The sequence below is a fragment of the Ranitomeya imitator genome, chromosome 1, assembly GCF_032444005.1.
Source record: "Ranitomeya imitator isolate aRanImi1 chromosome 1, aRanImi1.pri, whole genome shotgun sequence".
In the NCBI taxonomy this organism is placed as follows: Eukaryota; Metazoa; Chordata; class Amphibia; order Anura; family Dendrobatidae; genus Ranitomeya; species Ranitomeya imitator.
In genome coordinates, this window is record NC_091282.1 from 903063683 (window position 1) to 903071896 (window position 8214).

An 8214-nucleotide genomic window follows, 5' to 3' on the forward strand; every position below is an offset into this window, starting at 1 on the left:
CCCCCGATGGTGGTTTTCATGTTAATGACTGGGCCAATTTTTACAATTCTGACCACTGTCACTTTATGCAACGGATCCCGGTGATTTAGGGACTGTTTTTTTCGAGACATATTGTACTTCATGATAGTGGTAAAATTTCTTCGGTATGACTTCGGTTTATTTAGCAATTTTCCAATTTAGAATTTTCATGCCCTTAAATCACAGCGATATGTCACACAAAATAGTTAATAAATAAAATTTCCCATGTCTACTTTACATCAGCACTAGGGATGAGCGAATATACTCGTTACTTGAGATTTCTTGAGCATGCTTGGGGGTCCTCCGAGTATTTTTTAGCGCTCGAAGATTTCATTTTTCTTGCCGCAGCTGAATGATTTACATCTGTTAGCCAGCATAAGTACATGTGGAGATTCCCTAGCAACCAGGCAACCCCCACATGTACTTATGCTGGCTAACAGATGTAAATCATCCAGCTGCGGCAAGAAAAACTAAATCTCCGAGCATTAAAAAATACTCGGAGGACCCCTGAGCATGCTCGAGAAATCTCGAGTAACGAGTATATTCGCTCATCACTAATCAGCAGAATTTTAGAACCAATTTTTTTGTTTTGTTAGGGAGATATAAGGGTTAAAAGTTAACCAGTGGTTTTTCATTTTTCCAGCAAAATTTACAAAATCTTTTTTTTAGGGACCACATCACATTTGAAGTCCCTTTAGGGGTCTATATGATAGAAGATACCTAAAAGTGATACCATTCTAAAAACTGCACCCAACAAAGTGCTCAAATCCACATTCAAGAAGTTTATGAACCCTTCAGGTGCTTCACAGGAATTTAAAAATAAATAAACTAACATTTAACTTTTTTTCACAAAAAATTGGCATCAGAGCCAACTTCACAGAAGTTTATAACATTGAGCCGTGAAAATAAAAAAAAAAATCAAATTTTCCCCAAATTTTGCATTTTCATATGGGTAATAGGAGAAATTGCACCATACAGTCTGTTGTGCAATTTCTCCTGAGTACGCCAATACCCCATATGTGGCGGAATACTACTTTTGAGGCACAGTGCAAAGCTTAGAAGGGAAGAGGAGCCATATTGGAGTTCAGATTTTGCTGGAATGGTTTGAGGGTGCTATGTCACAATGGCAGAGCCCCTGAGGTGCTAGAACAACAGAAACCCCCTATATGGTATATGTGAACTCACTTTACAAACTACACTAACCAATGAATTCATCTAGGGGTGCAGTGATCATATTGACACCATATCTGCCACCACTAAGCAGTGAAGAAGAAAAAAATTACAGTTTTACCACTAAAATGTTGTATTAGCCCCAAGTTTTTAATTTTTCTGAAGGCTAATAGGATTTTTTTTTTTTACAACAAACCGGGGTTCCTTTTTTCCTGAGTGCACCAATACCCTACATGTAATCAGGAAATATTTTTCAGGCACAGTGCAAAGCTCAGAAAGCAAAGAGCGCCAGATTTTACTGTTATGGTTTGCATGTGCCATGACCCACTGGGAAAGCCCATGAGGTGCCAGAATAGCAGAGCTCCTCATATGTGACCTCCTTTTATAAACTACACCTATCAATTAATTCATCTAGGGGTGCAGTGATCATACTGACACTACAGGTGGGTCACAGAATTTTATACAATTGGGCAGTGAAGAAAAAAATAACTACCGTATATACTCGAGTATAAGCCGACCCGATTATAAGCCGACCCCCCTAATTTTGCCACAAAAAAACTGGGAAAACTTATTGACTCGAGTATAAGCCTAGGGTGGAAAATGGAGCAGCTACCGGTTAATGTCAAAAATAAAAATAGATACCAATAAAAGTAAAATTAATTGAGACATCAGTAGGTTAAGTGTTTTTGAATATCCATATTGAATCAGGAGCCCCATATAATGCTCCATACAGTTCAATATTGCCCCATAAATGCTTCATATAAAGCTGTGCCCCATATACAATGCTCTGCACCGTTCATTATTGCCCCATAGCTGTGCCATATAGTGCTCTGCACCGTTCATTATTGCCCCATAGCTGTGCCATATAGTGCTCTGCACCGTTCATTATTGCCCCATAGCTGTGCCATATAGTGCTCTGCACCACTCATTATTGCCCCATAGCTGTGCCATATGGTGCTCTGCACCGTTCATTCTTGCCCCATAGCTGTGCCATATAGTGCTCTGCACTGTTCATTATTGCCCCATTGATGTACCATAAAAAGCTGTGCCCCATATACAATGCTCTGCACCGTTCATTATTGCCCCATAGCTGTGCCATATAGTGCTCTGCACCGTTCATTATTGCCCCATAGCTGTGCCATATAGTGCTCTGCACCGTTCATTCTTGCCCAATAGCTGTGCCATATAGTGTTCTGCACCGTTCATTATTGCCCCATAGCTGTGCCATATAGTGCTCTGCACAGTTCATTATTGTCCCATAGCTGTGCCATATAGTGTTCTGCACCGTTCATTATTGTCCCATAGCTGTGGCATATAGTGTTCTGCACCGTTCATTTTTGTCCCATAGCTGTGCCACATAGTGCTCTGCACCGTTCATTTTTGTCCCATAGCTGTGCCATATAGTGCTCTGCACCGTTCATTATTGCCCCATAGCTGTGCCATATAGTGCTCTGCACCGTTCATTATTGCCCCATAGCTGTGCCATAGTGCTCTGCACCGTTCATTCTTGCCCCATAGCTGTGCCATATAGTGCTCTGCACCGTTCATTATTGCCCCATAGCTGTGCCATATAGTGCTCTGCACCGTTCATTATTGCCCCATTAATGTACCATAGAAAGCTCTGCCATTGCTGCTGCTGCTGCAATAAAAAAAAAATGCCATACTCACCTCTCTTGCTTGCAGCTCCTCAGCGTCCCGTCCCGGCGTCTCTCCGCACTGACTGATCAGGCAGAGGGCGGCGCGCACACTATATGCGTCATCACGCCCTCTGACCTGCACAGTCAGAGCGGAGAGACGCCGGGAAGATGGAGCGGCGCCGGGAAGATGGAGCGACGCCCGGCGTGTGGAACGGGGATAGGTAGATATGACATACTTACCTGCTCCCGGCGTCCCGCTCCTTCTCCCGGACAGCTGGTCTTCGGTGCCGCAGCCTCTTCCTCTGTCAGCGGTCACCGTTACCGCTGATTAGAGAAATTAATATGCGGCTCCACCCCTATGGGAGTGGAGTCCATATTCATTTTTCTAATGAGCGGTCCCACGTGACCGCTGAAGAGGGGAAGAGCTGCAGCACCCGAAGACAGTGTGATGGACAGGGGGAGCGCCAGGATCGCCGGGACTAGGTGAGTATGCCTCAGCGCCCTCTCCCCCTCACCCGCCGACCCTGCCACCCACTGTGACTCGAGTATAATCCGAGAGAGGCACTTTAAGCCCAAAAATTTGGGCTGAAAATCTCGGCTTATACTCGAGCATATACGGTAAATTTTTACCACAAAAATTTTGTTTTAGCCCCAGATTTTGCATTTTCACACAAGAAGGGGATAAATATAGCATCAAAATTTGTCCCAAAATTTCTACTGAACGTGGAAATTGTTGTGAATTCTGTTGTCGGGCTCCCTCATGTGGTCATGAATGGTACTTCGGCTGGTTCTGTCCATGGACTTCCTCTGGTGGGTGTTTCTGAGTTTCCTTCCTCAGGTGACGAGGTTAATTCGTTAGCTGGCTGCTCTATTTAACTCCACTTAGATCTTTGCTCCAGGCCACCTGTCAATGTTCCAGTATTGGTCTAGTTCACTCCTGGATCGTTCTTGTGACCTGTCTTCCCAGTAGTAGCTAAGTTCCAGCTTGTATTTCTTTGATTTACTATTTTTCTGTCCAGCTTGCTATTTTATTGTTGTCTTGCTTGCTGGAAGCTCTGGGATGCAGAGGGAGCGCCTCCGCACCGTGAGTCGGTGCGGAGGGTCTTTTTTGCGCCCTCTGCGTGGTCTTTTTGTAGGTTTTTGTGCTGACCGCAAAGTAACCTTTCCTATCCTCGGTCTGTTCAGTTAGTCGGGCCTCACTTTGCTAAATCTATTTCATCTCTGTGTTTGTATTTTCATCTTTACTCACAGTCATTATATGTGGGGGGCTGCCTTTTCCTTTGGGGAATTTCTCTGAGGCAAGGTAGGCTTTATTTTTCTATCTTCAGGGCTAGCTAGTTCCTTAGGCTGTGCCGAGTTGCATAGGGAGCGTTAGGCGCAATCCACGGCTATTTCTAGTGTGTTTGATAGGATTAGGGATTGCGGTCAGCAGAGTTCCCACGTCCCAGAGCTCGTCCTTATTATCAGTAACTATCAGGTCATTCCGTTCGCCCCTTAACCACCAGGTCCATTATTGTCCTGACCACCAGGTCATAACAGTACAGGTGGCCCAAAGTACTAATACATCTCAATAGAGGGATGAGAGAAGTTCTGAGACCATTTTTTTTTCTTTGCAGTGTGTTTTGTCTCTCTTTTCCCCTTTACCTCTGGGTGGTTCAGGACACTGGTGTAGACATGGACATTCAGGGTCTGTCCTCTTGGATGGATAATCTCACTACAAGGGTACAAAACATTCAAGATTTTGTGGTTCAGAATCCGATGTCAGAGCCTAGGATTCCAATTCCTGATTTGTTTTTTTGGTGATAGATCAAAGTTCTTGAATTTCAAAAATAATTGTAAATTGTTTCTTGCCTTGAAACCTCGCTCCTCAGGTGACCCTGTTCAACAAGTAAGAATCATTATTTCTTTGTTACGTGGTAACCCTCAAGACTGGGCATTTTCCCTTGCGCCAGGAGATCCGGCATTGCGTGATGTTGATGCGTTTTTCCTGGCGCTTGGATTGCTTTATGACGAACCTAATTCAGTGGATCAGGCAGAGAAAATCTTGCTGGCTCTGTGTCAGGGTCAGGATAAAGCGGAGATATATTGTCAGAAGTTTAGAAAGTGGTCTGTGCTCACTCAGTGGAATGAATGTGCCCTGGCAGCAATCTTCAGAAAGGGTCTCTCTGAAGCCCTTAACCCCTTCATGACCCAGCCTATTTTGACCTTAAAGACCTTGCCGTTTTTTGCAATTCTGACGAGTGTCCCTTCATGAGGTAATAACTCAGGAACGCTTCAACGGATCCTAGCGGTTCTGAGAATGTTTTTTCGTGACATATTGGGCTTCATGTTAGTGGTAAATTTAGGTCAATAAATTCTGTGTTTATTTGTGATAAAAACGGAAATTTGGCGAAAATTTCGCAATTTTCACATTTTGAATTTTTATTCTGTTAAACCAGAGAGTTATGTGACACAAAATAGTTAATAAATAACATTTCCCACACGTCTACTTTACATCAGCACAATTTTGGAAACAAAATTTTTTTTTGCTAGGAAGTTATAAGGGTTAAAATTTGACCAGCGATTTCTCATTTTTACAACGAAATTTACAAAACCATTTTTTTTAGGGACCACCTCACATTTGAAGTCAGTTTGAGGGGTCTGTATGGCTGAAAATACCCAAAAGTGACACCATTCTAAAAACTGCACCCCTCTAGGTGCACAAAGCCACATTCCAGAAGTTTATTAACCCTTCACGTGCTTCACAGCAGCAGAAGCAACATGGAAGGAAAAAATGAACATTTAACTTTTTAGTCACAAAAATGATCTTTCAGCAACAATTTTTTTATTTTCCCAATGGTAAAAAGAGAAACTGAACCACGAAAATTGTTGTCCAATTTGTCCTGAGTACGCTGATACCTCATATGTGGGGGTAAACCACTGTTTGGGCGCACGGCAGGGCTTGGAAGGGAAGGAGCGCCATTTGACTTTATGAATGAAAAATTGGCTGCACTCTTTAGCGGACACCATGTCACGTTTGGAGAGCCCCCGTGTGCCTAAAAATTGGAGCTCCCCCACAAGTGACCCCATTTTGGAAACTAGACGCCCCAAGGAACTTATCTAGATGCATAGTGAGCCCTTTAAACCCCCAGGTGCTTCACAAATTGATCCGTAAAAATGAAAAAGTACTTTTTTTTCACAAAAAAATTCTTTTAGCCTCAATTTTTTCATTTTCACATGGACAACAGGATAAAATGGATCCTAAAATTTGTTTGCCAATTTCTCCTGAGTACACCGATACCTCACATGTGGGGGTAAACCACTGTTTGGGCACATGGTAAGGCTCGGAAGGGAAGGAGCGCCATTTGACTTTTTGAATGAAAAATTATCTCCATCGTTAGCGGACACCATGTCGCGTTTGGAGAGACCCTGTGTGCTTAAACATTGGAGCTCCCCCACAAGTGACCCCATTTTGGAAACTGGACCCCCCAAGGAACTTATCTAGATGCTGTAGGGATTCAACTCACTCAGGTGCGATGGCTGACACTCAGGAGGCGTGTTCCTTTAAAGTTCACTGGGTTTATTGCTTCATAAACCATATGGCAAAACAACAGAAAACAAATAGCCTTTGGTTCAGGCAAAGAAAAACAAGTGTCCAGTTCATCCGGCTCAGTCCTGAAGCCTTGACACACTTAGGAGGGTTTCACCTCCACACATATCTGCTGTAGCAAGCATTAGCCTGTCTTATATAGGATTAACCACACCCAGTAATCTATCACATGATTAGCCATGTGGTCTGACATCACCACAGGTCCTGAAACACAAATATATGGTTATGTAAAACAAAGAAATATTCCGGGCTACATTACAGCGACAAGGTACCTATGAGACACAAACCTCCCGTCGACCACACACCCGTTAGCCATGCTACATACCTCCCCCCTCTGCCTAAAGCCGTGGGGCTTGGCACTTTCCCCAACTAAACAAGGGATTCTTGATAGGGCATCCGCATTACCGTGCAGCTTTCCGGCCCTATGTTCCACATGGAAACTAAAGTCCTGAAGGGCTAAGAACCAACGGGTGACCCTAGCATTCTTACCCTTTGTTTCCCTCATCCATCTAAGTGGGGCATGGTCAGATATTAGTCTGAATTTACGACCCAGCAGATAGTACCGTAACGTGTCCACCGCCCACTTTATGGCCAAACACTCTTTTTCCACGACTGAGTAGTTCTTCTCAGATGAGGACAGCTTCCTACTCAGATAGAGAACAGGATGCTCCTCCCCATGTAGCTCTTGGGAAAGGACTGCTCCTACCCCAACATCTGAGGCATCTGTCTGAAGAATAAATTCTTTCTTGAAGTCTGGGGCCATCAGAACGGGCTGCTTACATAGAGCCCCTTTCAACTCTTGGAAGGCCAACTCTGTCTCTTCGGACCATTTAACCATCACTGACTTTGTCCCCTTCAGCAGATCAGTCAGAGGCGCAGCCACTGTGGCGAAGTTCGGGATGAACCTCCTGTAATATCCCACGATTCCCAGAAAGGCTTTAACTTGCTTTTTTGAAAGTGGTTTCGGCCACGTTTGGATTGCCTCCACTTTCCTGATTTGGGGCTTTATTTCTCCACGACCCACTATATAGCCTAGGTATTTAGCTTCTTCCTTACCCAAGGCACACTTCTTCGGGTTTATTGTAAACCCCGCCTCTCTTAGAGCATCAAACACCGCTTGGACTTTCTCCAGATGACTCTCCCAGTCCGGGCTAAAGATGACGATATCATCTAGGTACGCAGCAGCGTAGGCCTTATGGGGTGCAAGGACTCTATCCATAGCCCTCTGGAAGGTCGCCGGAGCTCCCTGTAGGCCAAACGGCATCCGGACATACTGGAAGCATCCATCAGGTGTCGAAAAGGCCGTCTTCTCCTTGGCTTCCTGTGCCATGGGGATCTGCCAATACCCCTTTGTCAAATCCAAGGTGGATATATATCTGGCGTGCCCAAGCCTTTCGATGAGCTCATCAACGCGGGGCACGGGATAAGCGTCAAACTTGGAGACCTCATTCAACTTCCGATAGTCGTTGCAAAACCTCCACTCTCCATCAGGTTTTGGGACCAGGACAATTGGGCTTGACCAACCGCTCTTGGTTTCCTCAATGACTCCAAGCTTCAACATACGCTCCACTTCCTTGGAGATAACTTCTCGACGAGCCTCAGGAATACGATAGGGCTTCACGTTCACCCGCACATGTGGCTCTGTTAGAACCTCGTGCTCTATGACCTTCGTGTGTCCTGGCAACTCTGAAAACAGATCCCTGTTTTTCTGGAGTAACTCCCGGCACTGCTGTTTCTGGGTCTTCGATAGCGTCTCTGCTATAGTAACCGCTCCAACCTCACCTTCTGGGATGCTTAACA